Here is a 21,440-nt window from a genome sequence, read left to right on the forward strand (position 1 = left end):
TAAACAGCTCAGAGTGGGGAAGGGGAACAAAAATATAAGAAGAAAAAATCTCAAAACACATACGAAGATTTTGTTTGATGTCCTTTGAATTAGAGCTGGGGGAAGAGTGAAAAGGATGAAGTTATGGGCATCTCCCCCAGGAGAATCTTTAGGGGAGGGAGGAGGACTTAACAATCCTCAGGTGTTGACCAGTTTGTTTTTCTTGTTTTTCTTTTCAGGAAACTTACCTGCTGGAGTCCTCATCTAACAACTGCTCTCAGCACCTTCAAATGATATCATTATTTTGCTGACAAGTTTTGGTGTGAAAAAGAGTTCTGTGAATTTGTCCCGGAATAGGAAGTGTCAATTTCACTGAGACTCACTCTTTGATTGCAGAGTTTTCCTGCAACCTGAAACAAAACCAACTTCCCCATTTTGCCACATCCGTCTTCTCTCTTCTCCTTTAACCAGAAGCATGCTGATGCGACCAGAGTGGAGAGGAAGTGAGCTGACTCAGTGTTCCCACCCCAAATAGAACCCTACAGAGCATGGAATGACCTGCTCAGGATGGTCATCATCACCGCCTGCTGGCTCTGACCTATGGCAGAAGGAAGAAGGAATGAGAAGCATGGGGAGGGAGAGGATTAAATTAAGAGACCAAACATAAAGAACATTCATGAATGGTTTTAAAGTTGGAGTTTACATGCACATTGATTCTATAAATACAAATTCTAGAGAAATCCTAAATGTGTTCATTTTCACAGTTTGAAGGCCGTATTGGTTTTCATTTTTGTAGTTATGCAATATACCACTTCCCCTAGTTTCCCATTCAACTCCAATACTACTGCAGCCTGAATTTAAGATTTTACTCCTTGAGTTTTGACTTTTGACATTAGGTGTTTGTAAATATAAAATAAACTGCCTTTGAAAATCTAGAAGTGAATGGCTTTTAGTCTGTCAGCCACACTGAGAATATTAGGGTTTTGGGGACACTTCTGTATACCCACCCCACTCCCTTTAGCTTTTACACTCTGCCCATGGACATACCTGCCCACCTCTACTCTCAACCTGCTGTGCCTGGATGAAACTTGGCTGCTGTTCACACATTCTATGGGGTGTAGTGGAAGAGTGGTTAAGACCACATTCTGAACACTGACTGACTGAGATCACAACGTGACTTTGCCACTTATTGGCTGTGTGACTTTGGGCGAGTCACTTAATCTCTCTGTGCTGTATTTGCCTCCTATTTAATATAAGGGATAATTTATATTGGAAGGAATAAAATAAATTTTTGTGTATAAAGTGCTTGGAACAGAGCCTGGCAATGTTACATGAATGTTAGATACTACTTTCCAATCCTAGAGTTCATATTATTCCTCCATGACCCCCTCCTGAGTTGCTCCTCTCTCTGATAATCTAAAACTTCCCTATTGCTTTATTTATTTATTTTCCAAAGAGGTCTTTATTTTGATTATTTAACAAAGTCACAATGAAAGCCAATATTTTAAAGTAATTATACTTTTAAAATAAGGTATATGAAAGATCACTTTTTAGTGTTTATAACCAATTTATATAAATAATAACATAAATCACAAAATATATACTTCAAATTGTCACATCAAATAGCTAATGGAAAGCAATATACTGATTTAAGCGATAGTATCTAAATTATTTGGGGCTCCTATTGATTTCTTTTCAGAATTTCAAATGTTCCTGACAACAAAATCAATACGGCACTTTACAAGACAGTTGGCCAAAAGTGAGGCCATTCTCTAGGCAGTACTTTCAGAAACATATCCATCCCATACCGATCTAGTTACCCATATCAATTTGTTAATAGAGATATTAATTTGAAGAGTACAAGGGACAACATATATTTGCAACTAAGTACAGGACATTCAGATATTTTGTACAACTAGTTGACAATGAAAAAAGGGTTCTAGATCTGGTTTTTAGACTGAATTCCCAAGATGGTTTAGAGAATTTGAGAGATTAAGAGAGTGAAGACTCTGCTCTCATAAACGAAACCCCAACAGGTGAATTGGGATGTACATAGTTGCACTTGTCTAGTATGATATTTCAATATTGGAAGGTTATGGTCTATATCCAAAGAGCCAATTTTGATGAGAAATATGATGGAACACATTGTTGAGTATTGGGTATAGTTTTAATGGTACTATCAGAATTTAAAATTATATTTTATCCTAAATGATAAATTATGAAATATTTTATCCTAAGCATTCATCTTGCATCACCATTAAGATACTTTCAATTTTATGTTTTCCTCTGTTGGAAATCCCCTAACATTTTTTTTCAAAAGACCAGAAGTTAGAAATAATATAATCAAGAGAAAAATGTTTATGAAGTTAAATAATACCAAATAAGAAGATGTAGTTTCAGCAAGAGTAATGAGACGGGACATTGTTTGACAATTGCTTTCTCCTGTTAATGAAATTATTTAAAATATTACTATGTACTTCACAAATAATTCAGAGAGATACATTTTGACAAAAAAGATATATATGCTTTTATGTTATTGATTCATAAGTACATATCTGGTTATTTCTGTTTTTTTCTTAGGATTCTCTAAGACATATATGCTTTACCTAAATATACAATAGCATTGTATTCTATACATAATATAAAGTAATACTTCAGGAAGTTTACACCCTTGGTTGTAAAAATAGAGGAAGAAATAATCCCCAAGAAATTTACAATTACATGGGGAAAATAAGAGAAATAACATTGTGGGACCAAATTTGAGAATCGCCAAACTATGGTCACTGTGTTGGTCTGACTCACTTTTGGCTCTGAATCTCTCCAACCCATGCAAATAGAACACATTACTCTCCAACTAAATGTCCTATTTCAGATCTGAGGACCAATTCTGCCTTTAGGAAGATGGATTGTAAAGATCTCCATATCTACAGAACATTTTTGGAAATACATTTTTTCTTTCGGCAACTCATTCTGCCAGATGCAGATCCCTAAGAAATACAGCTGGGGGCATGACCCAGCCAAATGCATATTCTTATCTTTGCCCCATCTTATCTTTGTATACAGGCTCCATAGATAGAAAGGAACATAAGCTTTCTTACTGAAGTCTAGAACCTCGAGCAAGTTTAGAGGAATTATCTCTACCCTGGGACCCTACCAGTCTTTCATTAAAATATGCCTTCTGAAGATTGAATCTCTCACTCTGTGGATCCCCTGAACTTTTATAATCCCCACTCTCCTCCTTTGCAAAACCCAACTGTGGAGTCAAACTATACCTTCTATGTGAACAATGGCAGGCTGTCTATGTCCTCTCCTCTTGGAAGTAATTTTTTTCATTTTAATGTACTAATTAGATTCTATTGCTATTATTATTTAGGTGATGAACAATGTCAGTTAAGGAAAAGAAAACCAATAACCAAACATTGTTATTGACTATATGATCGATAATAATATATTGTAAATATGTGTGCACACAAAAATATGAAAACATCATTAAAAATAATATCATAAAATGTTTAGGTTAGTTTTGAAATTATTTTTTAGTCCAAATATTTACTTTTTTTTTTTTTTAACTGGAATACCTTTCAGGTTTATACCAGAAAGTATAAACCCTTCCTCTCACCCTTATTTAGTATATAGCACTTAATCAAATTTTACAACACAATGTTTTGTTTTTTAAAGTTAATTTTAGCTTATTCAGTTATAATAATATCCACAATATGGATAAGAAAGATAGACTCAACTTTTTACCATTGATCTTCTATTCATGCTAGAAAACTTCATAAAGTTCGTGGAAATGGCAGTAGCTATTCTCCTTTCAGAAACTTCGGTTACAGTATCAGGAGTTTATTTGCTTTTGTTGTTTTTTAGTATATCTCAGTAAACTTTTAAATGTAATCATCAATATGTACCATAATGGGTATGTATCTCTCATTTCATATTTTATTTCTCTGTTATCCTTTCTTCCCTATTGCTTTTAATCTCTGATAACTCTCCTCTTTTCTGTGAAACCATTGTCTGGATGATGTACTTAATACATAGCCTATTTTATCTTATTGTGTTATTCATTTTTCCTTATATCTGCTTCAGTGAGACTGAAGTCTTCAAGGACAGTGATGCTCTATTATGCATGTTTGTATCTCCTGTGCCCTGAACAGTGCTTTGCACACATAGGTCCTCAAGTAATTTGTTGCTGGGACTAATGAAAGCAGTGACAATGTAGAATTTGGAAAGAAGAGCATGACAGAGAAATAGAAAAACTCTACTTTGGTATGTTGGCTCCTAGTCTAACACTAAAGATTCCAAATAATCTGTGCAAGCAAGAAGGTAGAATTTTCACCTTTTCTGGATTGGAGAGCTGGGATGATCACAGTCTCCTTTGTGGACACCATGTGGGTTTTATTTGAAATGTCTCTACAAATGACATGGGGATTTTCATTAACCTCAGATTTGTCTGATAAGGTAAAGATGTTGACATGCTTTAGCCAATGCAGTTCTGATTCCAACTTAGCATTTCGCCCACAGTAGTCTGCAGGGCCCTCTGCAGAAAGCTCTGCAGGGCTTTGGCATGTGGGTTGCTCAGCACTTTGTCACCACACATGATTATCTAGAAGGCAGGGACTCTACATGGACCAGTGTGACTGGTGTTCCCACTGTGATTCTGATAACGAAATGGATGCACAAAGCTAAGTGCAGAGGGAGGGTGGAGAGAGAGGTACATAGAGCTGGCTCTACATTCTCTCCTGCTTAGGGGGAAGAGTCTGCCTCTTCTGGCTTACCTTAAAGGATATGGGTTTGTCCTGGGGCCAAGTTGATGGGAAGAGTTTGCTCTAGCTTTGAGTTCAGTTCTTGGAAACTCATGCCAAGCTAATGTCTGTTGAATGAAGAATGAGTTGGTAAGTGTGTGAGTGAGTAACCTTAAGAAACTGAGGTTTCTCAATAAGATGTTTTTAAAAAAGAAAAAAGAAATCCAGATTTGGTTCTAGGTCATCAGCTCGAAAATGTGAAATGGACTACGTTGTTTTGTGTGTTTGTCCCATTGGCTCAGGTGTCTCCTGAGTTTTAGGATGAAATGGCATCATGAATTTATGCAACCTTTCCACCCAGGGCTCTACACCTTATACAATACTCTGATCCATTTTTAGAGTTATCTAAGAGGCAAATGTTATCATGATATACTCACTCCTTCAATGGCTTTTGGCCGCACTCAGAACAAGTCCAACACCTTTACTGTGGCATGCCAAGGGCTCTCTTCCCTCTGCCTTTTCTTCCCATCTTGTCTCTTATTGCTCCTCCATTCAAAATTCAAAATTCCATTTCTTGTGCTCTGACTATGAAAAGCTGTCTGCTGTCCTCCAGTGTGCCAGATCCTTTCAAGCCCCCTCACATTTGCATAAATGGTTCCTTCACCAGGCATGCCCGCTAGTCCTTTTTCCTTGGCCAACATCTACTCTTCCTCCAAGGATTAGCTCAAGAGTTTCCTCCTGGATGAAGCTCCCTCTGATGCCCTTCTAAGCAGAGTTAGCTGCTCTCTTTCCTATATTCTCCAGGCAACCTTTGCCAATTTCTATTGTAACAAACTTTCTGCCTCTCCAAACACACTGTGACCTGAGAAAAAATATTCTATCAGTATTACCACTGAGCATAATTCTGGTAGAGAGCTATTGTTGTCCACAAATATAATTATGGAATTTAATATAGAATAATGGTTATTTTCTGGATGTTGAATTTAATCTTGCCTGAGTTTGTATCATAGAACCTCCATTTTCTGAACTGCACCAGTTTTGTAACCTCTCTAAGCCTCAATTTCTCTGTCTGTAAAATGAAGTTAATAATCATGACTACCCCTTAGTCTGTGTGAGCATTAAATAAAATGTTGACTGTAAATGTCACAGTGCCTTGAGCACAGTGTGCATTCCATATTGTAATGCAGGGACTTCCCTGGTGGTCCAGTGGGTAAGACTCCACACAGGGGCCCTGGGTTTAATCCCTGGTGAGGGAACTAGATCCCACATGCATACCGCAACTAAAAAACGATCCTGCATGCCACAACTAAGACATGGAGCAGACAAAATAAGTAAATAAATAAATATTTTAAAAAATATATTGTAAGGCAGGCACAGCTGGGGATAGAATTTGTTTTTGTTCTCTCTGCTTCAACAAGAAAGAAGCTAGAAAAGCACTTGAACTCACTGATGCCAACATTTCTTAGAAAGAGGTTGAGATAGGAAATGTTCTCTAGAGTCTCTGTAGGTGGCTACCTTTAGAAGGTGACTGCCTCATTATCTGGGGAAGAAAAGATGGAATAAGACTCTCTGTTTTGACGCCCAGACTCTGGGCTAGAGGGGAGGAGAGGAAGATGGGTCCCTGCGTTGGCAGACTTGAGCCAAACCTAACTCTGTGCTCTAGGTCTGACTTACGGCTAGAGTGGGCTGTGCCTAAAAAAGAGAGAAGAAGCACTGATTGAAAGATGCTGAAATAGAGGCCGGGCCTTGCAACCGAGTGATGGCCTCACTTCTCCTTAATTGTCAGTGCACAGAGCTCTGTGCGTGGTCTTTGCAAGATGCTTCCTAAAACCCACATTTTGATTTTGAAATAGTTAGTGGTTAAAATTAATTTACATAAATTAATGTTTGTATAAAATTTGATTATACCTTTCAACTGGTCTTCATGGATTTTCTGGCTTATTCCTCATCAATTGAAGGTATCAGAATTATTCCCTTGGTATTGGCCTTGTGGTTTTGTTTTATCTCTTCTCTTTCACTTATTCTGATTCATACTCCTATATCAAACGAAGAGTAAAGCAAAAAAGGGCTGGAGACACACAGAGAATAAGAGAGAAAGACAGAGCTTATAGGCAGTATAGGCTGTCTTATGATATTAGTTAGACAACTATTGCCTTCAAAAATCATTATCTCCATTCATTATAATGTGCACTCACTGGGTATATCTTGTCAGAATCTGAAGGATGAACTTCTTCTGTGTCAGTCACCTGGGGTTATATCTGCTTTGAGCGGGAAGAGGCATTAAATAGCTATTATGGTGGGAAATTCCAGTGGAAAAAGGGGACTAGAGAAGTTTACAAAATAGGCAGTAAGGATGAAGTGGGCCAGAGCTCTACAAAGACCAGAACCAGACAACTGAAGAGAAATGATGTTAAACTTGATGGCCAAGAAATGACAGTTAACATCAAGGTGTACGATAGTTATAAATCCTGAGAGGTCAAGACTAAGGACTATGGTAAGGAAAGAAAATGGTGCTCATCACATTCAGCCAGAAGTGGCAGGGGTGATGGACAGAGCTCTAGAGGCATCTGCAAGGACGCCTTCTCTTGCCTTGTGGTTCTTGAAGGATGCTGATCTCTCTGGACCTGGGGACTCTGCAGAACTGACCTGGAGCCCTGGAGTATGTGTGTGGATACAGGGACCCATCAAAGAAAAGACTACTTCCCTATCTTCAGAAAAGGAACTTCTGTTTCTATTTAAACGGATGCAATTATTTAGAAAACTCTAATTTAGAAGGTATGTTTTTATTTTTTTACAGTTGGCATTTCCATGTCCCAAGCTCCCTTTGCAGATGTTTCTTTCAAGGTTCTCTTGCTATAAAAGGGCAATAAATTTGAGGTGAGACCATGAAGACAGTAGTAAGAAGACATGAGATGATATGGTTTCAATAGTCACTTTGAAAAATTTGGGTTCACATAAGTATTTTGCACTGCAAGAATAGCTACAGGAACAGAAATTTCTATAAAAGATTCTCTGTGATGTCCGTTTTAGATGCATTTTGAGAGTAATGGCTCCATCCAGGAATGATTAGATGTTGCTAATCTGTCATGTTTTTAAAAGCTTTCTTTAAATCCGTATCATAATAAGAAGAACATGCTGTGGAAACCAAGCAGGCTCAGGGGAATACGGTGTTAGAGAGCAAAACTTTGGCCTTAAGGTCTTTTGTTTTGATCAAATAGATTTTGTGAAAACTAACTGCTTACCAGTAGTTTAGTAATTGAAGTCTGCACAGAAAAAGCAGAACACTCTGTGACTAAAGACACATTAAATATTAAATACTTATTAAATATTAAAGATGCAAATTAAATGATGGGTAGTAAATATAGATTAACGTAGATTTGTAAAATATGAATAAACTGAACTTCCTCTTAGAAATCATGTTGAAACCTTTCAAAGCAAGTAGTTTCAGTCTTGACTTCCCAAACGTGGGTTGAGAAGGAGAAGCTAAAGAAATATGCAGATCTTATGACAAAAAGAAAACAAACACGTTAACTCATTGTCATCATCATTATCAGACATTACTTAATTCCATTTTTGCAGGCGTGTGTTAACCAAACACAAAATTTCGAGCCCAGAGGCTTAATCACAGTATTAAAACACTATGAAAGAAGACTGAAAAAAATACAGATTTAAAGTTTCTCCTTTTGATTTTAGGTATGAAAAATGTTTAATCAGAAGAAAATCTTTGCCCAAATTTCACATAAAGAAAAAGCAGTGTATTTGGACAATTGCATGATAAATTCAATTTTTTAGTTGAATTTTAATAGATATGAAAATCAACTGTGCTTAGAAATAAAAGCAATACTGTCTTCCCTTGTAAAATAGAGGAGATAATAATACTTACTCATCAGGTATTAACCTAAAGAAAGTCCTGGCATGAGGAGATTGCTCAATATATGTTCATTTCCTCTCTTCAGTGACAGTGATCAAAATGTAACTATGAATATTCCTCTGGACCAATTAGGACAAAACAAATTGCGATGGGAATTTAATTATGTTTCATTCTTAGATCAAAAGAAGGAAACTACAGAGGCAGAGAAATCTGTAAAAACTTATTTCCTCCCTTCCAAGAGTGAACTCCCATCTACCCTCAATGATACTGTTGAACTTGGCAAGTGACGAACACACTATCCAGTATTTTGTAACTGTTTATAATTAACAGAGTTAAATATTTGAGTTAAGGTAACTCTTGAAATTTCTTTTTATTTTAAATAGAATTATAAAGCAATTAAGGGTGAAAACAACAACAGCAACAAAAGAAAGACAACCAAAGGCACTGATGGTGTCATGATAAACACATAACACCTATAATCATGAGATCTGGGTTTCAATTCTAGTAAGCACTGTGTGCCCTGGAGACTTAATTTCCTTGCCTGTGCGATAGAGATGACATCCGCTGTGAGAGTAAAACCGTTCATATAGAACATTCAGCCCACTGCTTGTCTCACAATATTGACTCATTCATTCATTCAGACATGTTCAGTGAGTTTTTACACTATGTCCAGCACTGTGCTAGGCACTGGAAATACAACACTGACAAAACAGACACAGCTCTGCTCTCAAGGAGCTTAAAAATGTGGCAGAAGAGGGTTTCCCTGGTGACGCAGTGGTTGAGAGTCCGCCTGCCGATGCAGGGGACGTGGGTTCGTGCCCCGGTCCGGAAGGATCCCGCATGCCGCAGAGCGGCTGGGTCCGTGAGCCATGGCCGCTGGGCCTGCGTGTCCGGAGCCTGTGCTCCGCAACAGGAGAGGCCACAGTAGTGAGAGGCCCGCATACCGGAAAAAAAAGTGGCAGAAGAGGCAGACATTAAGAAAGACAGAAATAATAGTTTGATAAATAAGTAAAGGTTAATTCTGACTAAAAATTAATTCCCTTTCCTCTCTCCTCATTTTTAATAAAGGGAACACGTGTGCTTTCTACTTTCACTTATAAGAATTAAGTGAGTTAATGAATTAAGTGAATCCACTCCGGACACTTCAAAGCTCTCCACAAATGTCTATGGCTATCTCTGTAACAAAAATTTATCAGCTATGCACTAATTGCAAGGACCTAGGGAAGGCAGAAAGAGTAACGGGATGCAGGTTCTCCCTGCTTCTGCCGGGGGAGGTAGGCAACTGGGCACTGTGAGCCACAAGTCCAGACATAAAGTATGCGGTAGCCAAAAGGTTCATTTGGGTTTTTCTGTAACATGTTATGGACAAACCGGAACGAACTTTTTGGACTTCCCAATACTAAAATGTGCTTTGAGAGAGGGTGGGGAGAGTCATTGGATATCTGGAGGTGGCAGAGGTGGGCTCAGCTGGGAAGACTCTATGCAGCAGGTGCATTTGGACTTGACAGTTAGGGGACATCTGGACTTGAGATCAGCCAACAGAGTAAGCAAAAGTACAGAAGGGGGAGATCATCAAGGGGCAACAAAGAAAACATATGTGGTGTATTTTGGCTAGATTGATGAAGGCACTAATGGCAGTAGTTGGCAACAAGAATTCAGACAAGCGGTTTAAGATCAGATCATAGAGGACTTTGAATGCCGAGCTAGAGTGTGACCTGTATTGTTGGCAGCTGCAAGTCATTAAAGGAGTTTGTGTAAGACAGTAACAAGACTGGAGCTGTGAGTCAGGAAGAGTAATCATCCTACAACAGTGTGTCAAATGGATGGTTATGACTACTGGTATGATTTGGCTCAAGGGTTCGGGGAAAGAGCTTCAGGGTCTTATACTTTGGTCCTCTTGAAAGCCAGGGTCCTGAAGCTATCAGAGTTGGAGCGGTCTGTGGAACTTGAAGCATTTGTGTATTTGCTCGTGCTGAGGCATAAAGAAAATAAACTTCCTTTTATGAATAACATGGAACTCATAATGTAGATCCAAAGAGCATATTTCCTTGGTGAAAATAAAGCACTCATTGCAACTACATCTCTCATTTGCCTTAGCACAGGTCACATTATCTATAATGTATATCATAGACATAGGGAAGAAAGACACCAGGAGGTAAAAACAATTGCTCTGGGCTTCCCTGGTGGCTCAGTGGTTGAGGGACTGCCTGCCAATGCAGGGGACGCGGGTTTGTGCCCCGGTCTGGGAAGATCCCACATGCCGCGGAGCGGCTGGGCCCATGAGCCATGGCCGCTGAGCCTGTGCGTCCAGAGCCTGTACTCCGCAATGGGAGAGGCCACTACAGTGAGAGGCCTGCGTACTTCAAAACAAAAAACAAAAAAACAAAAAAAACAAAAAACAATCGCTCTAAGCTGCTATGACCCACCGTTTTAAAAGGCACAGACCAGACCCTCTGCCTGCTTCACATACACACAAAGTCCAGTAATGGCTGCTCAGAGCAGCTTAATTAAATATCCCCGCTCCTGGAACTCCCATGAGCTACATGCACAGAACAAGCTGACCCTGACTCCCTCCCTCCCCACCCTGGAGCCTCTCAGAGCCAAAACAGCTGTGGGAGATGAGTGGTGGCCTGTCAGCCAATCAACAAGCAGCTGACAGGCTCCATTTGTGACTCTGCAGAGGTAGTGGAAGAAGCCAAGCTGCCCTGCCCAGCTGGGTTCAGAACCTTTAGACTGAAAGAGAATAACAGATGTTCATTTAAAAAAAAAACGACGACAAACCCCAAACATAATTTTATTACACAAATTCATGCCAGTGAATATTTGGAGAATAAGAACATTTTTGCCAGCCCTCACAGGGTGTCTGGAAGACAGCACAAAGAAGGGTCTACATATTTCTAATCTCTATCACATTTCCATGATGAACTCCAGAGAGTGTGAGACACTGCCTTGGTATGTCCCACAGAGGAGCTTTCAGGGTTTGCTCTGGGTTTATTTAGAGCCAGGAGGAAACAGGGGACTGGGTTTCCCATTCCCAACGCAAGGAGATCTAATTAAGTAGGAGCAAAATAGGTAGCTGAAGACTTTGTCTTATTACTTCATGTAAAAGTCATCACATTAAATAAACACATTTGGCATGAATTTACCAACAAAGAGGAAAATGACACTAAGCCACCCGGATAAGCTTTTAAAGAATTCAAAGTCCAGGATTTAAAATTCTCTTCAACCAAATAAGCCACCAGCAACTAGGTTGGGCCCTCAGTGATGAATGGATTATGTAATAAAGGAAGGCAGCCAGAGGTTAAACCCTTTCTCCCAGTGATGAGCAAATAAGCGAAAAACTCCCACAGAGAACGCTACCTAAGGGCCCTTTTGCAAAAGCCTCACCTTGCTGCCTTGGCCCAGAAGCCAGTGTGTTTATGGCCAACATGTGAGGTCATAAGCTCTGTAAAGGGCAAGGAAGGTGCCTTGAAAGGCTGTTTGGGCTGATCTTTGGGCTCTTGTGAACATTTGAGGCTCTGCCTTTTCTGACTCTTCCTCCAAAGTCTTCCTAGCTCAATTATGAGAAGATCTAAATGTCCACCTCAGTACCAGGATTTCCTGACCTCCCAACTCTCTCCTGGGGCGTTACTCGGTAACTAGGAAAGAACCAAATTGGCTTCCGGTAAACTAGAAGTTGTGCCTATCCAAAGCAGTCTTTCTTGATAATTTACTGTTAAGATGGAGCCTTGGGGGTAGAGATAGATTTACTTTAAGAACCCTAGGTAATACCTGTGGAAGAATTTAACCTGAAACTGGAGGATATAAAGAGAATCTCACACACATGCCCTCAGGAAGACAAAACTTATGAACTAAGAGACTAATTTCCTATAAACGCCTGATTTACAGAAAACTGATAGTGTGAGAATTCTCTCAGATGATGGGGGTTGATCAGAGGTTGTCTCACATCAACCGTGAGAAGTTTTGCCAAAGGCACGAACGAGAGATGACCCAGGTCGTGTCAGTCTCACAAAGTGGGCTGCATCAAGCTTTGTTTGTGTGACTAGACTGATTTTGTCTGCTCGGAAGTTTTCAAGTCTGGTCTTCGTTTGTTTTTGATTTTAACTGACTCTAACTGAACCCTCCCCTCTACATCCCCTGCCTGCAAATACAACCTGTTATAAACCCTCAACTGACTCACCTGTAGCTTGCTGTAATTTGCTTGTCCCAAATTGCAATTCCTCCGCTATTCCCAAGTAAACTCATTCTTTTGAGTTTGCCTCACTTTACCTCTTTATTTAGGTCAACATACCTGTGAGGATTGTGGGAGTAGAAACTGACTCTAGTAGGTACTCAGACTGATATGTTGGACCCCGAAACCCCAGAGGTAGGTCAAGAGGCCAAGGCAGGGTTCATGGAGCAGAGGTCACAGGCAGAGGGGGGACCGACCTAGTCCAGGAGAAATACCTGACTGTAGGTATGCTGAATCACCTAAAAATATGAGCCATAGTCATTGCATTCAAGGACAGACATCCCAGGGGATGCTTCCTGCCTTGCACAAACTGTTTTTGGTATAATTAATTAATGGAATTATCTTAGATTTCCAAAAAAGCTTCAGATTAGATTTTTTTTTTTAACAGGCTTAGATTTTTCCCTTTGAGGTTGACATACGTCGACTATTTCTGCTGTAGATTTGTGTACGGTAGGAAAGTTTAAATAATTTCTTAAAAATTATTAGTACGATGCATCTCATTTTACATGTTTGTTTTCAGATTGTTTGGAGGAGCTCTTTGTGAAAGTGCAAGAGGTCCATGTGACTCAACAAAAATTTAATCCTGAAAAAAGGCCATTAGAATTAACCCATCTCAACAGGTACTAAATGTCATAGCAAATAATTTAAAGTTTGTTTGCAACCTTATCTTGAAATCTGAAAGGAAAATATGAAGTTTATTTCAGATTTAATAAATTGAGTTGTAATTGCAAATGTGCGCTAAATTTCTTTTCTTTATGGCGGCTCTACGCAGCTTGCAGGATCTCAGTTCCCCAACCAGGGTTGGAACCCAGCCATGGCAGTGAAAGCCCAGAATCCTAACCACTAGGCCACCAGGGAACTCCGTGCACTGAATTCTTAGGATGATGGAGTGACTCACCTATTGATTTGGGGGAGAGTAAGATTTTCCCAACAAAACTGCATAACATGACCTAGTACCCATCACTCCACAGTTGGACTTTTACAGCACGGTCACCACGAGGATCACATTTTTAAGCTTATTCAATAACTTTTCAATGGCTTAACTGATATTCTAAAAGACTTAATCTGTTGATATCCAAATAATTTTCCCTTGAGGTACCATTTTTTTTTCCATTCTTGTTGATTTTCTCTTCTGCCAGATCTGTTTGTTAATATCTCTGCATGTAATTTCAGCAGTTCTTTATCACTTCTTATTAGATAAAGGTGCTAATTGATGGGCAAAGTTGTTATATGGAGAAAAATGTTTTGGAACTAACTTTGTAAGTGAACAGCCCACTAGTAAATATTTCTGTGTTATGATGACACTTCCTTCTCTACCTTGTGCCTTTAGAGGTAAACTCTGATGACAAACATTTCAAGTAAATTTTTCTCAGAAAGAAGCCAGGGAAATTCATCCGTTCATACCTAGTAATCATAGTAACCGTAGACTCCTACAGGCTAAACTTTCACCTGAGTTAGCCACTCACCTAATGCTTAAATTCTCTGCTAAGGAACCCCTATTTTAACACCTCCAACAGGGAGCTTACTGCTTCTGCATACATCTCTCTTCATCTTTGAACAGCTCTGACACTTATAACATTTTCCTTCTAGCAAGCCGAAATGTTATCTAGTATTTGGGCATATGAAAGTACAGCTATCAGGATGCTGGAAAAACACAGTGGGGAAAGGGAGGAACAAAAAAATCAATTGGGTTATTTTTTCCACTGAGATAAATTGAGTTTGAAAAGTTGGATGAACATTTAGCTGGCTCTACTGCAGTTGAAAACACAGGAAAGAAATTGGTTCTTTTAAGCATCGGTCAGATTGTCATGCTCTGAATATCTGTGAAACAGGTAGTTTCAAATCTCTCGCTAAGTACTTGTGTCATTTGAATAAACTGGGTGAATATTACTCATTTACACATAATAAAATATTTGTTTTTCAAAAAAACCTCTTAAAAATAACATCTGGGTTTAAAATATTGTTTGATGCTATATTTCTATTTATAATCACTTATACAGAAATCTTGATAATTTAGACATACTAGCTCACCATGAATAGTGTACATATGTCATGTTATAATGTCCATCTATTTTGAGACGTTAAATTAAAAACAAAAGTCAAAAAAATAAATTAAAAAAATAGTCACAGTCTTTTAAAAATAACATAAATTATTTTGTTTATAAAAATAAAATTAAAATCACAGTCTTCTTCCTGCCTTTTTCCTTTTTCGAAGTTTTAAATATAACTAGGTTAATTTAGGTCTACCGTGGTGAAAATAAATTATTTCCGTCTTATTCCAGGTTTACACTCAGGCAAACTTTCTTATAGCCAAGTCGTTAAGACCCATAATTAATGGAATCAGTGCTCTTCAATTTCCAAATCATGCAGTTGAGCTGCTCTTTAATTGGAAACAGAGGCTCTGGGGCTCTGCTTTCCCTTCATATATGGTGGTGTTCTCTATTCAATTTACCCTGTGAGATGTGTCTCTAAGGGGTTTCATAGTTCCAGTAAATTCTGTGCCACTCACACTCAAAGTAGCAAGTGGTTTTTTTCCTGAAGACCATGGCCTTGAGGCCGTGCATTTCTCTTGCTCCTCAAGGCATCTTCTACACCATATTCATCTGTTGGTTAAAGTTCAAAACCTTCTTTGCAGGAGGAAATCTCAGGGTGCCAAGCTCCACTCGGGTATTACATTGCAGGCATGAAGTCTCATTCCTCCTTTCAACTTGATCCAAATTCACACCACCACCAGTTTTCCATCGTTACTGCTAGCATCAGTGCCTACTTTCCCATGTCACTTCTAGGCCAGGGGAGCCTTGAGCTTTCTCTCTGAAGTTCTCTGCTCACTGTTGAGGAATTTGCAGCAGGAATGAAACGTTGATGTTTGAAGAACATTATAGTGACAATCATTTGGAGGATGGATTGGAAAGGATGAGTCTGGTGGCCAGAAGACCAGTTGGAAGACTATTACAGCCTTAGAAGTGAGAGCCAACAGGAGACACAAAGTGTAAACACTGCTCCGACTTCTGATTTCATGACAGATTGGCACAAAATACATAATAGGTGAGTCTCCTTCCAATGCTTAGTCATTCCTCTTTGTGTTTGATGCTTAGCACCTCTGTCTGACCCTTTAGCTCCTTCCCATGTTGTTTCATTTGCCTTTTGCCTTAGGCTAGAAGTCTGAATTTATGACTGCTCTTGTGTGGATACCATTTCCCCCACCATTAAGCTGAGTATTAGGCACGTTTCATACATGAAAACTAGCCATTCTCAGTCATAGAGACAGATTCATAGAGACAGCAAGTAGAATAGTGGTTACCTGGGACTGAGGAAAGGGAGGAACAAGCAGTTATTGTTTAATAGGTACAGAATTTCAATTTGGGAAGATGAAAAAGTTATGGAGATGGACAACAATGTGAGTGTACTTAATGCCACTGAACTCTACACTTAAAAATCATTGAAATGGTAAGAGTTGTGTATATTTTACCACAATAAACAAACAAACAAGACTGAGAACTTTTGAAGCAAATCAACCCAAAAGCTTGCCACACTTCAGGATGTTTTATTTGTGTGAGCTGACAAATTTCCTGTCATTTACAGCAGCGAGCCGCGAATTTGCTGTTATTTGAACCGTGAAACACTGTCACAAAACCATCTTTAGAAAAAAAATTGAATCCTATTATTTATATAAAAAATAGCCATTCACATTTTTATAGATGAAGAAACTGAAGTTCAGGGAGCTTGACACTTTGCCCACGTCACACAACTAGTAAACAATGAAACTGGGATTCCAGTCTAAGGTTTGTTGGGCTGCAAATTTTGTGCTGCTTTCTCAGAGGCAAAACGAATCCTATCCAATGAATGAGTGAAATCTCCAAACATGGAAACTGTTCTCTAATCAGGAATTCTTTTTCAATCTAAGCTGTTCCTCTCATTTTGATGCGGTTACTAACATTTATTTGTACTGACTGAATTTTCCCAATAGTTAATGCCAAGGTTTCTGCCAAAATCCACCATCACAAATTATTTGTAAAGGGACCACATGATTTTATTTCCCATACTTAACTTGTAAATAAAAATATTATTTAAAACTTTGGAATGTTACCTGTTAACATATTCAAAACGAATTCGACTTTGAACTTTTAACTCGCTTTGAAGACCACATTGTATTTGATCTTCATTCTGGAGTTTTTGCAACAGACTTTGGTTAAAAGCATTTAAGTTAGAACAATATCATTTTTTAACAGAGATTTTTGAGATGTGATCACAAATGAATGTGACTTTTTTTTTTTTTAAACAGCAGAGTTCAAATTAATATCGTTGACTTCAAAGCAGTCATCTTAGGAGACTGTAGATAGTGACGTTCCAATTATTCATTCATTGAAACACGTAAGTACTTATTCTATGCCAGACACTCAGAGCTTTTTCCTCCAAAACTAATTAATGAACCATGCAGGAAACTTATTACTTTATAGTCATTTATTATTTTGACCCCAACCAGAGTTATACAGTTTGGTCATCTACCTCATTCAATAGACTTAGCTCCTTCAGACTATGACTAATACTCAACTCCAAAATCAAAGGTTGAAGAATTGACAAAGTTGAAGATATGCCAAAGATTCCTTGACATGCAGCATATAACCACTTTGATGAGGCTAGCCCCGATCGTGTCTGATCACCCCATCTTAAATGGTACATTTCTTCATTCACTATAACTTTTCCCTTCATTGTTTTTCTTTAGAGTGCTTATCTCTCACTAACAGAATGTGAATTCCATGAAAGGAGCGATTTTTGTCTGTTGCCGTATTCCCAACACTGGAATAATGTCCAACACATAAAAGGTGCTCTATAAATAGTTTTTGAATAAATGAATGAATAAAATGAAGATTTATATTACTTTACATAAAATGTTTTGCCTCAATGTCACAATTCCATAATTCAATGCACGTATAAGGTTTAATTTTGATGGTTTATAGTGCTATGTCTTTTGTTTCTACTATTATTATTTAATAAATAGAGATAAAGGGACCCTCTGGTTCATTAAGTGTAGTTTTTTTTTTTCTTTTCTTTCCTTCTTTAAAGTGATATGTTGTAGTTGGGTTGTGTTCTGGGGTTTTGCCATTGCTCCTTTTAACTGTAATTTTTTGTGCCTTAACTATATGCAGGGTGCTGTGAAGGATGCAAAATAAATGTCAGGCTATTCCATGTTCTCAGAAGCTTAAAGATCTGCTTGGAAGGAAAGAACCCATATATGAAGGACAAAAAGATCAGAAGAGTGATGCTGTACAAAATACCTTGTCAGAGAAAGGAAAGTGATTCATACTGGAGTTTCTGGAAAAACCCCACGGAAGAGATAGTTACAGGGCCTGCACATTGCAGAATGAACTGAATGTGGACACATGGAGAAAGGACTTGTGGAGAGAGGGCCAGAGGTAACATATGGTTCAAGTTGTGAGTGAGAATAAACCACCATGAGCTCCTGCCTTTCTCCCACCATGAGCTGCCCCTCCTCCCCGTCCCTTATCCTCTTCTCATCTTCTAAATATTGTACGCCAGGCCACAGAACTCTTCATCTCCACCTATACTTGCTCCTTAAGTGATTTCTCCCAGCCTCGTACTTTAAATAACCTTCCAAATGTATAATCCCTGCTCAGTCCTCTTTGAAGTTTAGACTCATGTACCAACAGGCTAATCAACCTTTGTACCAGAGTGTTAAGTGGGAATTAAAAACAAAAAATTGTGATTGTTTCTGCCCTTGTTGGCTCTATCTCCAAAACATCTACCAAAGAGGTTGACTTTTCTGCACCTTCACGGCCCCTGGCACCCCAATTCAATCTACCTGACCTTTTGCTTACACTAGTACAATAGCTTCCTCACTGGTCTTCCTGCTGCCGTTCTTGCTCCCATACTCCGTTCTCCATGTAGCACCCATTTCACACCATGTATCAGGTTTTCGGAAACTCTACTCAATATTTTGTAATAACCTATAAGGGAAAAGAAGCTGAAAAAGAATCTGAATCGTTGTGCTGTACACCTGAAACTAACACGACACTTGTTAATCAATTATACTTCTAATAAATAAATAAATAAAATTTTAAAATGAAAGAGAAAAGCCCTCACCATGTATCAGGTTCTGACACATCCTCACTTAACGTCTTTCAACATCACTCCTCTGAGACACATTTGTGACATAGTCCCTGCTTCAGTGTCTATGTGCTTGCTGCTCCCTCTTACTTAGACTGTTCTTTCCCTCCCCTGATACTTGAGTGACTTGCTCCCCTAAGAATCATTATCCTTGACCCTTATCTAATACGGCCTCCTTCCTTTCATCACCTTATACTCCCTTCCCTTTAAAAAATCTCTTCCAAGCACATGTCTAGGTCTAGGTCTATTTATCTGTTCATATTCCTATAGTCTGTTTCCTATTACTGGCACAGAAGCTCCATGAGATCGGGATGTGTTCATTGTTATATCCCTAGTAACTAGAGCAATGCCTGGCATTGAATAAATATTTGTTGAATGAATGCATTACCATCCTTATGGCTCACCCCTCCTCATGTAAATAAGGTGATGTCCTGAGTGATGTGATCAAAACCTGAAGTGCGGGGTCAATACAGAGAAACAAGTGAAAGACAGGGCAATCCTAGCAGGACAAATGCAGGATACAGAGCCCAGATGGGAACTGGGAAAATGAGGATGAAAGGCCTGTCAGGCAATCTAGCACGTCCTGCCAGGCAGAGTATCTTGGACTCTTGTGGACCCTAGCGGACTTTAGAGCCAAAGGAATATACCAAGCAAGTTTTCCAGGTGCCACTCAGGAGTTGCCATGGGAAGCCTCTTTCACAGTAAAGCCTGCTCCAGGAATCAAAGAGGCAAAATCTCCAAGAGGAGTGGGGCCATAGTCATGCACTGAATTTTTACATGAAGATAAAGTTGGCAGTACTGCTGCAGAGAGTATAATGGACTAATATTTGTTTATCTTCTCCAGTGGGCTGTGAGCTTCTGAGGCGAAGACACTGCCTCATTCCCTACCATTCCTGGTATGAAGTCTGCACTCTTGCAAACATTTGGGAGAAAGAAATTAGACCATTGCTCTCTACTTGGTTATACGTAAGGGCATGGAGAGCAACATATTCAGAATTTTCCCCTTGAAACCTGATTGATATAAACTTTTGTATGCATTAAATGGCTAATAGCTGACTTTGAACTCAGTACAGGTCACCCCCTCCCAATTCACAACTAACCCTTCAAGCAGCAAATTGAAGGGTTAAAGACTTAAAATTTAAATGTTAAAGATTTAAAATGAGCCATTAAGTCATTCACATAGTTCCTTAATCTCTGCTATGGCAAAAACCTTCAATTTGCTCTAATTAGGACTTCAACATTTTCTTAATTAAACAACTTTCCATCTGGAAAAAAATGCCTTCAAGGTCCCTCTCACCCAAAGAAACCTCTGAAGTAATCAAAACTAAACGAATAAAAAAAGACTATTAAAACTGTTCTTCCCAATAGTTTTGGCCACTATGTATCAGGTCACTTTTATTTTTATTTATTTTTTTAAAAACGTATACACATACCTCAGCTTCAGATTAAACCTGCGAGCTTGTTGACATTTCAGAGACAATTTCAGAGTGTTTCTTTTTGGGGATTACCCTTTCTCAGAATTTCTCTGGGTAGCCGCAGCAGCAGCATCCTCAGTTCATGGTCATTGTGGGCTTTCCCCTTGACTTTGCTGTTCATTTCTTCAGTTTGTCCTACATTGTGAATGCTGAGAAAGAGAAGAGTTCATTTTCATTCTGAATGGGAACTGGGAAAATGAGGATGAAAGGCCTGTCAGGCAATCTAGCACGTCCTGCCAGGCAGAGTATCTTGGACTCTTGTGGACCCTAGCGGACTTTAGAGCCAAAGGAATATACCAAGCAAGTTTTCCAGGTGCCACTCAGGAGTTGCCATGGGAAGCCTCTTTCACAGTAAAGCCTGTGAAAGACGTGGCTGAAGACTGAACATTGATTACAGTCTGCAGATGGAAGGGAAAACCATGTAGCATTATCCCCGATGTGAATACTGTTTGTGTCTCTGCCACAAAGATGTGAAAAAATGGCTCTGCTATTCTTCCTGCTGGGGGTACAGGACACTGAAGAGTTTGCACTTTTTTCCTCTTTAATTTTTTTCTGGTTTCCTCTTAAGCAAATGATTTTTTCAGGCACTAGAACAATGTTTTGAATCGAGTCGGTAAGATCAACCGAGGTTTACTCTGTGTAGGGGACCAACTATGACAGAACCCATAGTTCTTCTAGGGTGCCTGGGACAGGTTATTTTCCTGAGTCTTGGTCTCAGGTCGCTGCAGCCTTAGGTCAGCGTGGTTCTGATCAGTTAGCACACCAGCTTCTGAATGTCTCCTTACGTTTACTCTCATTTTCATCAAATAATCACCCCCATCCCAGTGTCTCTAAAGCAAACCTGTTTTGCACATTCTTTCCTTCCCTCCCTCCAAATTACTATGTGACCAATGTCAAGGCAGTGTCTTGTCAGTGAATCCCTGAATTAGCATTTCTAAAATCTAGTTTTGAATTTTATTCTTTTTACCTTTCTCTGACTCAGCATCAATCCCCCCCTCTCTAAAATCTCTCTCCTT

The 21,440-nt window shown here is 39.0% G+C and overlaps 2 long non-coding RNA genes across 5 annotated transcripts; one reads left to right on the plus strand and one right to left on the minus strand.

Moving 5' to 3' along the window:
* Positions 1 to 899: 899 nt before the first annotated feature.
* On the minus strand, positions 900 to 20,602 carry LOC137225217 (uncharacterized). 2 transcript variants are annotated; one of them, XR_010943741.1, is made up of 3 exons: positions 20,383 to 20,602; positions 6,630 to 6,757; positions 900 to 2,421 (listed from the first exon to the last, which is right to left on the minus strand). It is a non-coding gene; the product is annotated as an uncharacterized lncRNA (long non-coding RNA). The 2 variants fall into 2 exon arrangements; XR_010943740.1 differs by lacking the exons at positions 900 to 2,421; positions 6,630 to 6,757 and adding an exon at positions 17,267 to 18,789.
* LOC137225218 (uncharacterized) lies at positions 15,418 to 18,271 on the plus strand. Of its 3 annotated transcripts, none has more exons than XR_010943743.1 (3): positions 15,418 to 15,868; positions 17,106 to 17,646; positions 17,971 to 18,271. It is a non-coding gene; the product is annotated as an uncharacterized lncRNA (long non-coding RNA). The 3 variants fall into 3 exon arrangements; XR_010943744.1 differs by having other exon boundaries at positions 17,106 to 17,194; XR_010943742.1 differs by lacking the exon at positions 15,418 to 15,868 and having other exon boundaries at positions 16,823 to 17,646.
* Positions 20,603 to 21,440: the final 838 nt, after the last annotated feature.

The sequence above is a fragment of the Pseudorca crassidens genome, chromosome 5 (assembly GCF_039906515.1).
Source record: "Pseudorca crassidens isolate mPseCra1 chromosome 5, mPseCra1.hap1, whole genome shotgun sequence".
In the NCBI taxonomy this organism is placed as follows: domain Eukaryota; kingdom Metazoa; phylum Chordata; class Mammalia; order Artiodactyla; family Delphinidae; genus Pseudorca; species Pseudorca crassidens.